The following is a 19,488-nucleotide window of genomic DNA, read 5'->3' on the forward strand; positions in this document are numbered from 1 at the left end:
TGTTTCAGGATGGCCGCCCTATAGGTGGACCACCAGGAATGATTCTGATCCTCCAGCCCTGCAAAGAAGCTGGAGTACTCGGGAGAGAAGGTCCACTTTACATATTGAATACAGCTTTGGCTGTCCTTCAAATGGAAAGTGGCCATCATTTGTTCAAATAGCTCAAGGTGCTCCCAAACCGAATAATTTGCATTCTTGTGATAGGGCGTGATGACACTCCTAATGGCTTTTATTTGTTTTAGGGGATCCTTGAGCAAGGCCCTCTTGACCTTGTTGGCTTTCTTAGTTCGGGTGACCCTGATCTACTCATCTTCTGACTCAGAGGCACTGCTACCAGAGGTGCTTGTCTGGTCTTCTAGCCTCTCCCGGATTCTGCAAGCTAGGGAATGGCTGGAAGAATGTGGGGGCCTAGTTTCTTGAGTCCTGTGGCGCTCAGAAGAGTCTTCTGATTCTTCCTTGTTCTGAGGATTGGCTGAGTACCCCCCCCCCCCACTGTCCTAGCTGGGAAGAGGTTTTCAGGATGCCCTTAGTGGGCCTACGCTCATGGAGTTCCCCACTAAATTTTACCATCTGGTCTCCGGGTAAATTATATTTTTGAGGATTCATTTCTCTGACACTCCCCTCATTGGAGTCTCCCTCACCAGGGAAGACGGCCCTAGTACTTGGGAACCCATACACATATGCCCATCCATCCATTCCTAGGAGGTGCTGATGTATGAGCCCCATATTTCTCATTGGGTTGAAGTCTGCCATCCCCGTGGCCCTTGGCTCATGTGCACCGGTGGACATAGGGGTGGCAGGGTCCATGGAGTGGAAGAGATGAAAGTCTCTGGTACCAGGGTTCCTGAGGTTATGCCCAGGTGTTTCCCTCTCCCAGAAGACCTCATCCCTCTCAGGCCCTACTTCCTGTTGCTATGCAAGAATCTGGCCCTTTTTCTCTTCTATCAATGGCTTACTAGTCTCTATTAGTTGTTCCTGCATGGCTACCTGTCTGTGGAGCCTGTCATTTTTCTCACAGAGAGCCTCATTGTCTCTCTGTGCTTCCTGGGTAATTTTGGAATATTGGGCCAATTTTTGCTGCAGGAAGGTTACCTCCTGAGTCCCGTCCTTACTGGTATGGTCATTCTTGGCTAGAGCATCTTCCACCCTCCTGGCATGCTCTAACAGTTTTCCGTGGTCTTTTTGGAGTTCACCCAGTCCCTAAAGGGCCAGGTGATTTTCTTCTATTTTGGCTTTTGGATAACTGACCTCTTGGCCTAAGGTGTCCCTTTCCTTAATAAGAGTACCCCTCTGTGCAGCCCGGTCGTCCCTTTGTTTTTGAATTGCACCAGCTTTCTGGCGCTCTTCATCAAATTCTGACTGGGTGTCAAGGTCTTTGAGGATTAATGTACTATTTTCTTCTTTTTTTTGGTCTAGGTGTTTTTGCAGGGTGACAATCTGCTCTGCACACACTCTATTGTAGTTCAGTAACTGCTCCAGCTTTTGTTGACTCCGTATTACAAACTTTCTTGGCACTCTTTGTAGCGCCAGTACCTTGGTATCCTGCTCTATCTTCTCCTGCTGCAGGAGATCCAGATCTTCTTTTATTTTTACCAGGTACTGCCTGGTTTCATTTTCTGATTCTAGGCTCCTTTGTAGCCTTTGCTCAGCAGAGTCCATATCAGTTTGGGTCTTTTCTAGTGATTGTACACGCCTATTTGCCAGATCTAGCTTTTCGGTATATTAATCCTGTATTTCTCCAATATGGAGGTACAGATGTGCTGCTATTCTGGCAATTTTACTTTGCTCTTCTTTTACCTTAGGGGCCATATACAATTCACTCAGTGGCATGTGTAATGGACACTGATCCTGCCATACGTCTAATCCTGTGGCAGTGGCCTGTTCTTTAATTTCCTGCAACCAAACATTTTGATCCTGTTCTGTCCATTCACCCCTGAAAAATAATTTGTGCAGTAAGGTTTCCCTTGCCATATTAATTTCTACTAAGGTCGCCATTCCGGAAATATTAATTTCCTTTCTGACTTACAGAAGTTATTTTATTTTTGCAAACAGACCAAATTCCTTAGAGTGTTCCTATTGAAGGGTTGTTTTTTCATAGTGTAGCATAGTGTGGTAGCCCAACAGGGTTTATTTGCCCCGTCAATTAGCACGCTGTATTAGACTGTCAGAAGTGGTATGTCTAATTCAGAGATCCCGGACAAGCCCCCAATCTTGTAAGTGATTTCAATCCGGCACTTCACCTAAGTCAACGCCTAGTGTGTAATGCACTAGGCGTTTAATGAAACCCTTAATTATTTCTTTGTGTCTATAAGTACTTTTATTCTGAACGATGTACCACTTATATCACACCGCTCTCTTTTAACCCCCCTGTCACACTGAACCAGGAATCAGGCTGGTTTGCAAAGTTAAAATAATTATTTATATATATTCACAATATAATCACACTATTTTGGGTAATAATGAGAAAAAACAATGCAGCACAGCAATAATACTTTTGTGGGTGTGTGTTCAAATCAAATGGCAATGTGGTTACTCTTTTCCCCTGCATACCCCTCAATCCTCCCAATATGCAATATAAAGAAATAGGAAAAGAGATAGAAGGTTTCAGGAATGCAGAATTCAAGCAAATATCTCAATCCCAATTTCCCCCCAGCAAACACAAGAGAGAAACAGAACTAATTGGCAAACTGTCAAAATGGTTTTAAAGTTGGCTTGAATGGAATGGGTAAAACACTAAAATTGGGTTTAAATCACTGAAATGGTTTAGATTCTGATGGGAGCCGCTTTATATGGTTGCAGACAAACACTAGCAATGATTTCAGAGTAATAAGCAATGGGAAAACTTACATTTTGAGGTCAGGTGCAATGAAAAGCTATTTTACACGTTATAGATTTTGCCCAAGCGAAAATTTGCAGCAAACATTTCTGCGCGCGGTAATCGCGATCGCGGGAGAGCTATACGGATTTGGGATGCGGTTTTGGGTTCTCTGGAAAGCTGAGGATGTTAGAAGGAAGAAGTTATGGACGTTTTCGTGGTGGTCGTTTTTTCAGATAGAGGCAATTTGTAAAACAAGGATGCGCTTTAAAAAGACAAACAGGATTTCTTTACACTAGGGATGGACTATGAAGATGCAAACTACACAACAGCACAGCCACCAGCCCAGGACACCTCTGGATCAGGTTTTGCCTGCCGAGACGGTCGCCTTATTCAGAAAAATATATGTCAGCGCAAAGATCGGTTTAACACTACCAGTACAGAAGGAGATAATAGGGATGAGATAGAGAGTTCAGGCAGTTCAAAATATTCTAACAATGCAGTTCTGGATATAATAGAGGATGGGTTTGGATAGGGATCACTATGGACAGTACATAAACTAGTGACAGTCCTATACTAAGGATACTCACTACATTCAATTTGAATGGAACTGTCAGGGATTCAGGTCAGTCAAGATTTCTGGACAGGAATTCTGCTGGGCACACCGGACTGGACAGCAAGGCGCTCTGGTCTGAAATCAGCAAGGTGCTCTGGTCACCACACAGTAGGAGAGGACTGGATCTGCAATGGCTCTGGTTCACAGCTATCTGGTCGCAGCACAGCTCTACTGTGTTGGGACTTTGGATTCTGGCAATAGTTTTTAGCAGGAAAGCGGTACAGCACAGCCAGGCTGTTCTTTGGTTCCCCTTAAATGTCTGGGGTAAATTCTGGTTTCTGGAATTTTCAAGGCCTAGCTGAGAATGGTTCAGCTATGGAAATGGGCCTTTCTGCTTGCCAAGTTTCGGAGTCTGGAGTCTGGAATATGGATAGTTCTCTTGCAAAGTGCTCCACCAGCAAATGCTTGGTGGGTGAATGTGTGTCTTACTAAGTCCTCAGCTGTCTCTATGTATGCATTTGATAAAGGGGTGTGTATGCTGGATTATCCTAAGCGTACCCCCTAGGTTGGCTATAGGCTAGAATCTTTCCTCTCCCTTGATTGGAGGAGAAAACAGTGTGTCACCATGATGATGTGGTTTTATGAGGCAGGGAATCCTCTCCTTGGGTTTTTAACATGAAATCTACTTTTCAGATAATACATATTTACAATTTTGCAAACTTTATAACAATAGCATATCTAGATCACATATTTTGTGGAGCAACTATTCTTCTAAGCCCTGTCTCTGTAGGATCTTGGGTCTGGATTTGACAGAATTTCGCACTTTATGTCCAGGGCACTATCTCTAATTTGTCCAAAATGTGTACACATGTGCGCATTGTATATGGGCATCAGCGTGTGAAGTTTCATGCTTCTGACATCGATACATTTGGTATAAAACCACAATTTCTACAGTTATGTCCCAGAACATAGCACAGAGTTCTGGCTCCTCTTAAAAAGTGCAGCAAAAATTTAGGTTTCACAAGTCTGGGGTTTATATATTGTTTTACAACTGTCCACAGTAAATTATCAGTCTTATTAGAAATCTGCTTTTTGCCCATTGTGAATAAACAAAATTGTCTGTCGCTGCCTCCTTTTCCTTCTTGCAGCTTGAGCAGCAATCTCCGCCCACTTCCTTCTGGCAGATGCCCTTTACAATCCTTCCTGATTAGCATCTCCATACCTGGGAGGAAGCCCATTGTGCTCTTCCCAGCGCAGCCCCAGTGCCGCTCCCCTCTTAATCAACACCTGAATGTGAGTTCCTGGCCCAGAGAGCAGAAGGAAGGTGCCTTGCCCAGTGGGGAAAGTTGTTTTGTAGTTTTGGCTTGAATCAGGCTTACTTTAAAAGTCACTTTGTTACATTTTTTCTTTGTTGAAAATAAACTTGCCATTTTAAAACAAACATCTAGAACACTGTTCCCAGACTCTAAACCATGAAGTTTAAATAGTTGCAACCTAGTTTGCTCTTGATAACAGGTTACTTAGATTTTAGACAGTTTAATGCAGGCTTTTGAAATAGTCACAGACAACCGCTGGTACTGCGCCCAGGTTTTGACAGCTTTCACAGGCAGGCAAGCTGACTGTGGATGTTTTTGTGACCAATTCAGCTTTCCATGATATTGCAATTCCACAATGCTTTCTTGACTTCAGCAAATGTGACCTCCAGAAAGAAGATTGGATGTTTACGGGTGTTTAGGACCAGCATTTCGTATTTTCAGCAACCAAGAAAAGATTTAACTGCAAGATTTTGGATTTCTTTCAGCAAGCACTGCTTTTTATCTGTGCTCCATTTTTACATGTTGGGCTGCCCAATGACATGTTTCAGAAGTGTGGTCTCCATTCCACCCTGCAACATGCATGGTAGATTTGGCAGGCATCTTTTTGTGCTTGGTAGAGCGCAATTTCCTTAGGCTTTGGCGCGCATGGGGTTTTCGCTGCCATTTTGATGTTTCTGGTGCCACCAGCACACAGTGATGCCACAGGGCAGAGCAGAGTGGGTTAAAACATCTCACATATATTTAAGATGGAGTACTCAATAGAGTCAACCATCAATTTGACCAAAACCCATCTGCCTACATCATCTGTTTCTGTGGATATCAATTTACATTGGAGATTTTTGCTAACAAGTGTTATCACCCCATTGACATGGGTATAGGCAAGTACAGCAAAGATCATAGTTCTTGGAGTGTTTCGAGATTCATTTGCAGGACCAATGCAATGTGCTCTTTGAATGTTGAACTGTGGTGGTGTGGGAAAGTCTAAAAGCCTAGGAAGCATATAGTAAAGTAACTGGGTCGGTTGTTATTTTCAATATTTTCTGGAAGAACTACTATGCATATATTGTTCATTCTATTCCTGTTTTCTAGGTTCTGTGTCTGCTTCTGTAGGGATATAACTGTGTTTTCCAGGGTCTGCACCCTTCCAGCAACATCTTCTGCGTCACTCACCCTTCTTTCCACTTCATTAATCCTGTTTTCAAACGAAGACCATTTGTCATCAAGCATCTGTAATTTGGCCATAGTGGCTTCCATGAAGGGTTTAAGGGATTTGATTTCCATTAGAATAGCCTGTGTCACTGGATCCTGCATATCTTTCTTTGGCATAGGGGAATCACTTTTCTGTCTTTTTGGGGGCATTGTTGTTAGAAACCAATGTATTATCCTTAGTTTACCCCTTTTGTGATGCCATATTTGGGGCAATGCAAGTGTTCTTTGAAGCAACAGCTTCTACTATAAGGGTTTAAAGTTGTTATTTATCCATACTTAGCTATGAACACAGAAGAGCACCTAATGACTCAAAACGTAGTATTCATCCACAGATACCTTGATATGATTTCCTTTAACAGGTAGGTTTATTCAGCAGTATTCGCTATGTGAGTTGATTGTAGATACATAATCATTACAGTAGCCACTTGCCATGTATTCTTCAGCAAGGTGGTCTAGCCTTATATTATATATTAGTTATAATAGAGATGTGTAACTTCATTTAATATTGGCAGTTCTGGCATTACATATTATATTTCAACAGCACAGTACCCTAATTGCTGAACTTGCTTGAGAAGCTGTACCTTTTATCTTCATCACTTTATGGCATTATTAAAATAGTTGAGTTTATATGTTCATATGAAATGTGCTATCTTATGCCTAGACACACATCACATGAGTTCTTACCCTTTCAGGTATTTGTTTCCTTTGATTTCCTTATTTAATTTTGTCCATATGTATTTATGTAATTAAAAGCTTAAAAACTTAAAGCCCATATGATATTTCTGTTAGAAAATAAAAGCACTTAAACTTGTTGCTTCCTTTCTTTAAGTTCTCATAAGTGTTACCTTCGTGTTTAAGTACCATATTTCATATTTGAGCTGCAAATATTGTGCTATTACTGTTGTTATGGGCTTGGATGTATTCCTGAGGATCCCTCTGTCAGTGTTGTGCAGGAAATGTCTTTCCTGTTGATAGCAGGACGCCCCCACTTCACACGCCAATCAGCTGACGTAGCTGATCGGCTTCCTCATTACGGGACACTGCTGGTTTCTAGGTTGCCCCCCTCATACAACATAGCTTCTCAGGCAGACAAAGCTTCTACTTAATGGCAAACGTCGTATGGAAAGAAAATGCAGCCACCGAACTTCGCAAGTAGGTGCCCGTAGATGTAGAGGCTTTTAAAAGCAGCAGCCATGCAGAGAATTTATATAATTATAATGCCGAGACGGGAGCTCGGAACTAAGCGGCCATCTGCTCTGGTGCTTGGCTACGCCCCCCCTCCTATTTGTGTGTTAGCATTTGCACTATCTGAAATGTCGCTAGGCCGAGTATGATAGTTATTTTCACATTCTTGTTGTTCACGGCCTGTTAGAAAGTTTTGTATTTTCCCTTGTTCCCTCCGTTGTCGTGAAGTGCTTTGAAACACATTGTGTATAGGCGCTATATAAATAAACCATCATATCATATCCCCCCCACAGTCCTCTTACAATAAATTATTACCCTAACCTACCCCCACACATATATGTGTTGAAACTTGCTATGTGTTTAAACAACATTTTCAGCCAGAGGATTTTTTCTGGCGACTTTATCACTGGACACCTTAAAATTACAGGGCAGTAGTCATTCATATTAATACTTCTTGAAACTCTTTTTAACTCAAATGATCTTTCAGGAGTTGTACGTTTAACATGGAGTCTAATAGCTGAAAGGTGGTTATAAATTACTGTTGCTTCAAACTCTTCTTTTGGGGAAAATCCAAACGGCATCTTTGGTCACAGCTGCCATTTGACTTGTATATTCTTTTACAATAAGATGCGCATATGTGATAAAAAAATTAATTACTTTTTCATGTACATTTTCGCTTTTATTACGTTTTAGAATTGTGCAGGTAACATATTTTCCTGTATTTTTGCTGACTGTTTTTGAAATATATTCACCGAATCGAGGACCACCTTCAATCTGTAAAACCAAATGTATATGCGGTGCTCCTAGAGCTTGAAATTCCGTTCTCCAAAAGTAATGTGTAACTTTACCTAATGGTGGACACTGTGGGGCCGATTCATGCACTTCAACATCCCGAACGCCATGCGCAACATGCACAGCGAAAGCGCACAACGTGTAGTGCACACACCAAAAAGGGGGCGGAACAGACGGAATGGGGAACAACGCGTGAAAATGAAGGCGTAACTGGGGAAGTACTGCTGGGAAATTCATGGAACGCCCACACGCGCACGAATAACACCCATTCATGGAATCAAATACGGGAAACCCACGCACGCCAAAAGACACGCACAGGCGTAAACCCGTCCGCCACAAGGAGGCAGGCGGAAATGTTCCAGCGCAGTATAAAAGTGCACACAAACAACAAACACGTATATACAGCTACGATGAATGTCCCATTTCTCGCATAACTGATTGTGGGACACCTCAGGAGGAGGAGAATAGCCAGGAACCCACATTTGTTTGCCCAGGATCAGCCTTTTTGGGATGCCTGATGACCAGGTCTATGGCAGGTATAGGTTTCCACCTCGTGTCATCCTAGACCTGGTCACTGAGTGGGAGGATGACCTCACATCACCCACCTTGTGCTCCCAAGCACTGAGCACCTTGGAAAAGGAGCTCAATGTCCTGCATTTTCTGGTCACTGGGTTATATCAGCGGACAACTGCCATAGTTGGGGGGGTCTCACAGGCCATGCAGTCACACTGCCTACGCCAGGTGTTGGCAATCATGACTGCGCGCCCCTCAGTTCGCAGGCACATATACATGCCCAGAACACCCGCAGAAAGACAGGCCGTGGTCCAGGACTTTTACAGGGTGGTACACTTCCCCAAAGTGCTCGGTGCCATAGATTGCATCCATGTGGCCCTACGTCCAACTAGGGCCATTGAGCACATTTATCGAAACCGTAAGCACTGGCATTCCATCCAAGTACAGGTTGCATGCAATGCCCATGGAATCATCACCTCTGTCTATGCAAACTATCCTGGGTCTACCCATGACAGTTACATATACAGAATGTCTGCCCTGAGCCGGGACCTGGAAGCTGGGAACCATGGCGACACATGACTCATTGGTAAGTACAAATGTCAGTGCACATGCTTGCATGTCACACATAGACAAATACACAAACCCAACTAATGACAACCATCCTCACCTCCCCAGGGGACAGTGCCTACCCTCTGAGCAACCACATGATGACGCCAATACAGAACCCCACCACACCACTCCAGGTAAGATACAACGCAGCCCATATTGCAATCAGGGGCATAGTGGAGCGCACATTCGACGTGCTCAAGTCGCGCTTCCACTCCCTTGACTGCTCTGGCGGGCAGCTACTATATGCACCCCCAATAGTGTGCAGGATCATGGTCACAGCATGTGTCCTGCACAATGTTGCAACACGGCAGGGCATACCGGTGGACCTGGTGGTGCCCCCACATCCCCAACCATAGGCCTAGGTGCTGCCCATGGGAAGGGAAAGGGCACGTGGCGAAGCAGCCCTGACCCGGCTTGTGGCCACATTTTTCACCTAAACTCCCACCCCTGTGGAGTGCACTCAGGCCTGGCACATACCGCGTGACAATCGATGATGACAAAGAGACAGTCAAATGTCACAACCCTACCACCCTGAGAATGTTGCCACAGAAGTGCTACATTGTGTGCATCCCTAGCTACTTAAACATAACCAGTCCTGTGTGACCAAAAGGAACACATGCAAGGTGTATATCACACCACCCCCCTGTAAAACGGGCCAAGGCAATCACTGGTATGTCACCCATACACTCCCAACCCACATCATCCTTGTCTGCCATACCATGACATGGCATGCAACATCAAAAGAGCAAACCAAAAACCAACACATGACCAATTAGATATGAAGTGACACGTGATAAAAGGAAAGAGGCCTGAAACAATCGCACCTGACATGGAATCCGCTGAAATGACTGACCAACAACCTCCCACACATACAAAGTCATTCACAAATGCATGCCAAAAGTGGTACCATCAACAAAAGACAGAATGCCTGTTGGCATGCACATTGGCCAAGCCAAATACGCAAATCCCTAACCCGTGTGCTGTGCTTGTCTCCTGCAAAACACTGCTCAGCACACAGCACAGTGAGCAGCCATTGTATTGGGGATACACCTTGAGCATCATATAAAAAGGACAAGCAGCAAAATGTACCTATTGACGCATGTACACAATCCCCAAATGGTAAGAGGTCATGCGCTGCAGGGACAAAGCATGCCAGAGAGGGCAATCTGTGTGCACGTGTGGGCATGGAAGGGTGATTGCATGTGTGGTGCAGTGTTGTGTAAGTGTGTGTGTCAGTAGGGACATGCACTCAATACATCCATGTGAAATCAAGTGAACCTCAGTGTCCTGTACACATCACATGTGAACATTGCCCATTTGTACACCCCAGTATGTCAAACCACAACAATACCCTGACACCTGAACAGCCATTGACCAGCAGAACACATCATGTATATACTACCCCACAATGAGAATGTCAGAGAGTGCCCACACACTGTAGCCCAAACGTACTGTCCAATAACAAAAGGCCCTCCCTCATTTACTCATCACCATGACCTTAAGAAGACCTGTGTCTGGGGTCCGTTGCCTTCTTCCTTCTAGTCTACCTGGCTTCAGGATCACCCTACCCCGTGGTTTCCTTGTTCTACCTTGTGGGTAAATAGGGTCCAGCCCCCTCAGAGGCCGCCTTGACTGGTAAAAAGACCAAATCGCAGAGAACTCCAAGGAGCCAAAGCCCCAAACCAGGGTAAAAGCCTGTAGCCACCAAAAAACCCTGGAAGAGTCACCAGTAGATGACTTCAATCAATGAGGATGCAACAACTGATGGGTAGTGTCACAGCTCTGGTCTCCAGGTGCAGGAGTGGCACAAACCAACCACCCCCTCCGCGGTCTGGGTGCCTACGAGGTAAAACTTACACAGGCCTCCGAGACCCCAGCGGGGAAAGAGGGTTAGGGATCCATTGTTTGGATAGGCATCAGTTTTCAGGATAACCGTAAAGAGGGTCAGGAGAGGGGAGGTGGATGGGCAAGGGAAAGTAGGAAAAAGACAAAATACAACTATTGACAATTACTCATACTCAATCAGAGAAACCATGTTCTTCATGCACATTGTAAAAAATGGCTCAAAGGCTAGCCAGAGAGAGACTTATTTCTGGGGTAAGTGCTGGCCTCCTGCCTGCGCACTCTCAGGTCCGGTAACAGAAGCAGTTCAATGATGCAAAGAGAGCGTGAGTTACTATTCTGTGTGTGTTTTCCCCACACACACATAACACCATTCATGCCTAAAACTCATTGACTCCTCCCCAAACGAGCACTCTTGTATGCTGATTCGTTTGTATACTTTTGCTTGCCCCCTGATGCTTCATACACTGTTATTGCAGTAAGGCAGCCACACATTGCCCCGCGGTAAATGGAAGACCATGAGTTAAGAATCACACACGATAGAATGGTCCTTGGGTGAGCTGCTAGACACGTGTGGTGAGGTGCGACATCAGTACAAGTCACGTTCTGCCAGCCGCAGATTTCTATAGATAGTGCGTGTGGCAATTTGCATATGCTAATGATATGCACTGCACTTGAGTTTGTGCGTCGATGTGTGCCCCCCCCTTGCGCTGTATTAGTTGGTGGCTAGGAACGCTACTGCGCTAATAACTTAGCTTCTATGGAGCAGGGTGGACTAGAGGATATGGGCAACGCCCCCTGCGTGTGCCCCTGACAACTTGGAAAGCTACTTGGCATTTGGTCCTAAGCGCAGCTTAGCTGTATGGTGCGCATCTTCCCCAATGCCTGGCCAAGCTCCCCAGCACTAGCGCTACTTAGTTTGCATGTGTGAGGGGCCTGGAGCAAGGTCGGCTGGGGCATGGCCTCTCGTGCTGCTCACCTTGCTAGGAGCTCCTGGAAAAACATCTGCTTCTGTCAGACGTCTGAGCACAAGCCCTGTGCTTCTGTTTGTACGCACATGCGCACATGTGCCCCACCCAACGTGGCAAGGGTTTAGTACTTCTTTGCCTCCTCCCACACAATCCCAGGATCTGTACCCTGACAGGTAGAGCTGGAACTTGAGTAGAAAATAACCAAGGAAGCTGGCACAACTGGATGGTTGAGCTGAAACACATTAAATCCTTGATAGCGTGAACTAAAAAAGGCAGAGACAGCACAAGTCTGGAAAGGCACAGAGAAAGAAAGATAGCCGGAGACAGCTGACAGCAAGTTAAGAGCCACAACAGTTGAATAGCATTGGAAAAAGGCAACACTCTACATAAAAGCATGGATGCAATATATGAAAGACAGGAGGAGCAACAGAGAGATGCATTTGAACAGAAGTGTACTGAGGCAAACTGAGGCAGTTTAAGAGTACGTGGAAATAACTGCCTGAGAAACGGGTGGACAGATCTGCAACAAGGACAGTAGAAGGAAGAAGAACAGGGACTAAAGGCACCAGACTGTGAAAAACAAGTAAAAGAGCCATAGTCCAGTAGGAAAACTGCGCTATCAGGCAGCATCAAAGTCGTAGAGGGAAGACAGACACAACGTGCCATCCAAACAGAATGGAGTGTAGTAGTTGTATAAGCAGACATCTCAGGTGAGGACTGGACTGTGAGTTGTGCCTCTTGGGTTACATCCCTAATGCATCCTCCTTTGCCACAATCCCCATGGGCTGTACTCAACACGTACCAACTTGACACTGTCACCACCCGTCCCCCTCCCACCATCAGTGTGAGTTTGACAGCTAAAGGGTGCAGGCTACCGTCTACAGCATAAAGTGCACCAAGCACGTATACAGGCAAGAAATGAACATACATCCCAATCAACATTAATAAATGGACAGTTCAATAATGTACTCAGCAAAATTTATTGTACACATGCCGTGGAGAAAACATCCATAATCCCCACTAGGGGTGTTAACTTAAGTGGTACAGCAGCAGACAGGCCACAGATATGACAAAAGTCCAATGCCCTTGTGTAAATGGTTGTAACACCAAACCATCCTTGCGAGCCCATGGATAGGGGAAGCAGGAGTGGCATATGTGAGTCAGGACCCCAAGCTGCAACCACATACACGAGACAAGCTTGAATGGGCCCAGCTGGAACAGGCAGTGGATGCTTTCAAAAGCCACAAAGCACCACACCGTCACATGAATGCACAATAGACAAACAATTTTAAACTATATTAACTAATTAAACTAATTATAAAAAAAAAAAATGGCCACATACGACCCGGGGGGTGAGGCACCCAGGAGCGGAGAGGTACAAGGTGCACCTCAACACCCACATGCGATGATGTTGAGTTAAAAAAAAATCCTACATGGGCTCAACGCCTGGATGGCCCGACCTGTGCGGGAGAGAACTTGTTGTCCTGCTCACCCTCTGACTCAAAAGGTGGACGTGCACAGTACCCTGACCACGCCTATGTGCAGCTTGCCCCTCGTCGGCAGCGAGTCTGCGGGCCTAGTAAACCTGGTCCTGTATGGCGAAGACACTTAGGTCAGCATGCAGCACCTCTCTTGATACGCGTGCTTCCTCTTGCAAGGTAGCACGTGTAACACAGAGTTCTTCCTGCATGGCCTCGCATGACATCTGGAGCACCTCCCGGCAAGCACGTAGCTCAGCTGAGATGGTATTCTCAAGCTGCTCCAACCTCTCCCCCGTCCGCTGCCTCTGGGTCATGTTGAGCACACCCAGAGTAGATCTGAGGGATTGATGGTCATCCCTCAGGGCCTCCCATTGTGCCCCTGCGTGAGCAGCAAGCGCTTGATGCAGAGACACCATGTCAGCCCGGTGTGCCCTGTCTGAGTCTGCCATGCCTAGCAGGAGCGAGCGGGCCGTGGACTGTGCTGCCTGCTGCTGGAGATCCACCTGCCTAGCAGGGGGGAGCACGGATTAGGCCACACATTCCAGCTATGAGCGATCTTATCAATTGCTGCCCCCTGTTGTTCAGAATTGGCAACCATGGCTTGCTCCCACTCAGTATACCCCGGTGGCGCACGGCCACTGCGTTGCTGGGTTTGACACCCGAGGGGCCCAAGGAGCCACGGTCCTCGTAAGGTTGGCACCTCCCGCGGCTGCAGGACTACATCCCTCTGTTGACGTGATGCCCCAGGCATATCAGCAACTGGTGTGGAGTTTGACCGTGCGTCCCGATCCACCACAGGCAGAGGTTCCAACACCGTCTGGCCCCTCAGTGCAGGTGTCACAGACAGAGGATCGTCCACATCAGAATAACTCACCGTTGATGAATGGACATGACGCGCATCCAACTCGACATTGTTGTCAGAGTGATCATCCGAGCTAAACCCATTGCCAGCCCTGGACACGATGGTCTGCAGCACAAGTGGGTTCTTGTGGCCTATCACCCCATGACCCCCACTTGTGCCGGGTTGCTGATGTGATAGCAACCCTGTGTCAGGATTGACATCACCATCCTCTGGTTCCATTGCGTCATCATCTGTAATGTGGAAAAAACAAACTTGAGTACACATGTCAGAAGCACATAACCTACACACACATATACATCACATTGACACACAAATGAAATTCCGGCATCCATCCAGTGGCATTGATATGCAAACACATCCCAAAAGAAGAAATGGATGTGTGTAAATAGCAAAGCCTACACATGTACATAATGTAGTATATCACCTCCATCACACACCACCTCATCAGGCACATGTCACAGGCAGAAATGACAGATGGCAACAAAGAGATGGCACATACCATAAGCATGTCTGAACTGCAAAATTGCCACAGCTGCAAGTGAATCCAAACACACCATGACACACGTAATATGCATATACACATGCATCACTAAACCATCATCACCAATATAGCTTCATCCATCTGCAGCTCGTCCCATACCGGGCGTCATGGGCCATGTAGACATAGTGAATATCCCGAGCAAAGCGAGGGCATGCAACCAGGCATGAGGGACCATAACGCCCAGTACGGTCTGAGCTGCCAGCCATGAAGCCTCAAGATTAGCTAAGTGGGCCTGGGCGTACACATACCGCACCACAGTGCACCTTCAGGATTGTGCCAGGTGAACATAACGGGTGCAATGCTGAAATCGCAGCAGCAATAACGTTAATCAACTACATTTTAGTCATACAACAAAAAAGCTGCAGAAGTCACATGTGTAAATTAACACTTTCACACACACATAAGTGAGTAGCCACAATGTTGCACTACACAACGTTGAAGCTGCTTGCATATGTATATGTGAAAGTGTTCAAAAACACCTGTTTCACTATACACCTGTATTGTGAACATGAACAACAACCAATACAGGAAAGCAAGCAGCTACAACGCTGCTTGCTTTGATGTATGTGAAAGTGTACACATACACACATTCAGCCAGCTCCACTGTCATTACAACCCGACAGGCTACAGTCAATCTGCGGCCTATACCAGTTAGTATAGGCCGCAGATTGACCTATCAACTCTGCTAAACACCAGGGCTCAAGTCGAGGGTACATGCAGGGGGGCAGAGTCCACCCACATTTTTCAGGGGGTGGATTCAGTCCCCCCCAGCTAAAATGATAAACAGTGAATGTCCTCTTTGAATTTATGCATTAAAGCCGACCATAGGGATCGAACCACAGTTGCCAGGTTTGTAGAAATGTCACCACTGCATTATATAACCTGATGAAAAATAATAAACAACTAAAGGTAAAATGTCTCATCTTGGTACTGCAATTCCCAGGGAAAACATTTGTATTGGTTCTTGGAGTTTAAAACATGCACATCTTTTAACGTTTTCAAAAAACTATTAGAAGAAAAAAACCCTCTCTGGGGGCTTTGTGTCTGTTGTTTTTATGAAAGGCAAATTACGTTTGTCCTGTGCCATTTGGGTGGTTATGCAAAGCAATTGTAATGAAATGTGCATATTTCACCTTTATATGCTCATTTCTGGTGACATCACAGCCTATTGCATTTGTTGACAAGTCCCCCCACTTTCATTTTTAGGACTTGACCCCTGCTAAACACCCACTAGGGTGTATCAATACTGAGTACATGTGTCACAGGATTGCGTACAGTGTCACAGGATGCACCTTTGCCTGTGCCTTTCATGACAGTGAAGGGATGACAATCTGACCATTCATGCCAGGTCACTTTGACATTGCATCAGTGAGTAGGCATGTAAAACGGTGTGACATGGCTCAGAAGAGGGTTGGTGCAGTGCAGAGCATGTGCGTTTCCGACTATCTACATCAACAAGTACATTATGATGTCAAATAATAAACAAGAATGCAGTGTAAGTGCAAGGTCAGGCATCACGTGCAATGTGCATGCAATGGGTTGCATGGATAAATGCAGCCCCCTCTTAGTGAAAATGCAGGGAGGCATTGCTTGACAGTGAAAGGTTGACCAGAGAACTGTGTATTGGCAGACAGTGTTGAGTAGAGTCAATTGCATCATCTGAGTCAACTGACAACACAGCTGATGAGAATGGGACAGTGAGCAGGACACATGATGAATCCTCTGTAGTACACCCATTTGTGCAGAAGGCACTACACCAGTTTGACAGAGTCAGGGGGCCTGAGACAGGGGGAGGCCTGTGGCCCACACAGACTATGACACCCTAAACATGTGCGTGATGCCAGACTGAGCCACAGTGAGCATGGAATGGATGATGAATTGCCATTAAATGCATGTCGTCCTGGACACGTACTACAATTATCATCCTGCAAAGGACACATAGGGCCATGCATGTAATGCACATGGAGCATGAATGGGCACTCATGTCCCTGCAGAGCATCTGCCATCTGCACAGTCCGAGTGAGACACCCTGCATCAAGGACATAGGATGTACCCCACAGTATGTGTCTGGCAGGTTGGCATGGGAAGTGTGCATGTACACATGCAGTGGAGAAACTTTGCTGAAAATGTTGGGGGGGACATGACCTCTGAAGAAAAGGTGCCGCATTCAAATGAATGGGGACAAAATAGTGTGCCATGAAAGTTGGGGGGGACAAACATCCCCGTCCCCCCTTTACATTACGCCCATGTACACATGAGCGTTGAACAGGCCATTGCAGTAGTCCAACATGTTACCCACCAGTGCAATGGTGTAATAGTGGTGCAGGGGGGTGGAGGGGCAAGGGATACTGCCTACGTGGAGTACCAGCATGCAGGCAGAAGACACATGTATGTCAGTCATTCGATGACATAGTTTGAGTGCTGAGTGGAAAGACACCCCAGGCTACATGCAGAAGGGCCAGTGAGCTGGAACATGGACCAGAGGGGCAGCCGGGTGACTAGCATGTGAGTAGGGTGCAAGTGTGGTGATGAGGACATTCCCTGTCTGCACTACATGTCCAGCATGCTGCACAGCAGGCATGCCTTAGTGAAGCATTGCATGACTCGCACATGAGAACCATGTACACATAGCATGTATTGGCAGTCAAGCACAACACATCGCACAAGCAAACCACACATGACCTGGACAAGCATGCAGAAACACTCACTGGATGAGGCGTCAAAATCCAGCATCTCTCCTAATCCTTCGTACAATTCTGCTGGTATGAACTCCGCAGCGATCAACTCGTGCGGAGTGAGTTCTTCCCCCTGAGGTGGTGGCCCACCGCCAGTCACCACAGTCCTGGCATAATTGGGGGCACGCTTTATCTTAGCACAGCATCGGAGGTCATCCCAACGCTTTTTGCACTCCTGAACTGTGTGCACCTCATGTCTGAATGCACGAACACTCTCCGCAACACGCTTCCAGTGGTCCCAATGCTGGGCAGCTGTAGTGTAACAATTTGGGCCCATTAGCATATCACGGTCGTGTTCCGACATGTAGCTCACAAGGAAGTCCAGTTCCTGCTTGCAGAAAGGCTTCTTCCTCGACGTGCCGGAGGGCGGAGCCGTGTGTGGGGTCCCAGCCTCTTGTGCAGGTGCAACCTTCCTCCTCTTGGGCAGTGATCCGGACCCTGACTGGCAAATGCCACCCTGATCAGTAGGGGAGATGGCGCTGGTGGATTGAACCGAGGGAGTGGCAGGTGGAAAAAGGACGGAAGCCCAGACTTGCATCAGTGACTGCTAGGTGACCTTGACTGGACCCTGCGTAGCAACATCTGCTGTGCCAAGGTCATTGACCGGGACTGTCCTGGATGGTAGACTCACAGCTGGTTGGTGTCGGCTGCATCTGCCCATTCACTTGCCAACACCCAGCTGCTCAGTTTATCAGATGAAAATTCTGCCCCAGGGACATGTGCCTCGGTCAGGGCAACCCTGAGTGCATTTACCGTGTGCCTCCTGACCTCCTGCAAATCATCCTGGGACTTTTCAGGTGCCAACGCAGCATGCACTGGCCGACCCTGAGCCTGGGTGGTGGTGTCCATGGCTGCACCTGCAGCTACCGCTACCCTTGGGCCCATGGCAGTCGATTAAACAGACTGCCGGGTCACATGGGCGCCAGAGCCAAGAGCTGGTAATGAAAAACATGTGTAGCCAATACCCCGCCAAAAGAAGAGATAAGTCCTTGATCCGCTGTGAAGTAGTGATGGCGCATGAAACAACCAGAAGTAGCAACACACGCGTCGGTCTCCACAAAAGGCACGTACAGTGAACTGCTGGCCCGCTCACCTTGAACCCGTGCCGAGGGAAATGCCCGCGTGTGTCATGTTGCTTACGTGCTTAGGCCCTTTCCTCGAATTACACACATTAACACACGGACATGCTGTTTTTTCACGTGCTGAATCATTTTTCACCCATGCCGAGGGAAACGCCTTTCCGTGTTATGTCACATAGGTTCTTACGCGCTAAGGGCCTTTCCTCGAATTACACGCTGATGTGCTGTTTTTTCATGTGCCAAATCACTCCGCATCAAGCTGGCCATGTGACAAAACATGGAAGACCATGCTCCTGCCCAGAAGGCCATTTTCCTGGCCACCAGAGCCCCGAGCCAACTCCCACCAGCCATCTGCTGCTGCCTGCTTGCCTGCTGGCCACGTGCCCTGCTATTTGGTGCCTGCACGTCAGCCATCTGCAGGGGTCCAGTTGCTATGACCACCCCTGCTGGAACAGAAGACTTCCAGCTGAAGTTCCATTGCTCCACTGCCCGGCACCGGGACTCAGTTGCCCACCCACACCTGCCTCAGGGGTTGCCATGTCGGGGGAAACACCATCAGACACCACTGGCAACCCCCAGCCAGAGAGGCAGAGGGCTGCCAGCTTCACAGCAGGAGAGGTTGGCATCCTGCTGGAGCAAGACCTGGTGCATTATGATGCCCTCTACGGAAGAAGGTGCGCCAACAAGGATGGACGGGAGAGGATCTGGCTGGACATCATGGTAGCCATCAATGCGGAGGGGGTGACAACCCGCAACCTACAACACATCTGTAAGCGCTGGGAGGACTTCAGGACCAGGACCCTCAGGAAGGACCAGCACCTCTTGGAAGCAACGGATGCAGTGAGGCGCCGGGTCCACCTCACCACCGATGACATGAGGGGCCTGGAACGCATTAATCCAGCGCTTCACCGCCAGGTCCTCGAGAGGGAGACAGGCCTGGAGTCGAGCGGTAAGTGTCCATGCGTACTTATTGGACGCAGTG

The sequence above is a fragment of the Ambystoma mexicanum genome, chromosome 1q (assembly GCF_040938575.1).
Source record: "Ambystoma mexicanum isolate Mex_15411 chromosome 1q, UKY_AmexF1_1, whole genome shotgun sequence".
Lineage (NCBI taxonomy): Eukaryota > Metazoa > Chordata > Amphibia > Caudata > Ambystomatidae > Ambystoma > Ambystoma mexicanum.